Raw genomic sequence first — 938 nt, forward strand, 5'->3', positions numbered from 1 at the left:
GAAATGTATGTACTGTGAATTTTCATTATAAAAGCGCATCATTTGATTTAATGGCGAATTTTTTAAATAATTTGTCGTGTATGCAGTTATTCTAAAAAGTGGTGAATGTCTAAGAGTACGGCTTGGTTCATGAATACTATTGCGTATTTCTGACAATAATGCTGCTGACTGTATGCGTTGAGAAATAATGTCGTTGATGAAAGAGAGCATGGCAAATTTACGACGTTCTTGTAATGATTGTATGTTTATGAGCATGCAGCGTGCTTCATACGATGGGAGAGGAAATGCAGTCCAGTTAAGTTTACGTAGTGCGTACAGTAAGAATTGTTTTTGGACAGATTCAATACGTGCTTGGTGTACGGCATCCCGCATAAAGATTTCCGATGAACTTACAGTAAATTTTAACGTTACAAAACGATAAAATATATTGTCATTTTGACAGTGTTTTAACAGTAGACAGCATCGTTTTTTAAGATAATTTGCGTCGTATTTTGGGACTTTACCATAAAAAAGGGGGGTTGTTATGCACCGGTACCATAAAAATTTCGAAATTTTTCCATGCAATTTTTTTCCAAATACGACGCATTTTACTGTTAATCTAATGTTGCATTTTCATCCAAAAACTCGTCCTGACTATAGAAAACATCATGCATTAATAATAAATACAGCAAGCATTACAATGCAATGCACAGTCAATTTACAGTTCTTCATGGTTTCTTATCTACTGAATGATGCGGTAAAACTATATGCGGACAATAAAACTAATAAGCATTACAATGAATTACACAGTAAAATTATTGTTTTCATGGTTTGTTCCTACTAAATTGTACTGTGACAACAATATTCGGACATTAAAATAAATAGTAAATACAGTATGTTTTACAGTACTTTTATATTATTCATTGTAATTTATTTACATTCAACATTGAATAACTTTG

Source organism: Culex quinquefasciatus, chromosome 1, assembly GCF_015732765.1.
Source record: "Culex quinquefasciatus strain JHB chromosome 1, VPISU_Cqui_1.0_pri_paternal, whole genome shotgun sequence".
In the NCBI taxonomy this organism is placed as follows: domain Eukaryota; kingdom Metazoa; phylum Arthropoda; class Insecta; order Diptera; family Culicidae; genus Culex; species Culex quinquefasciatus.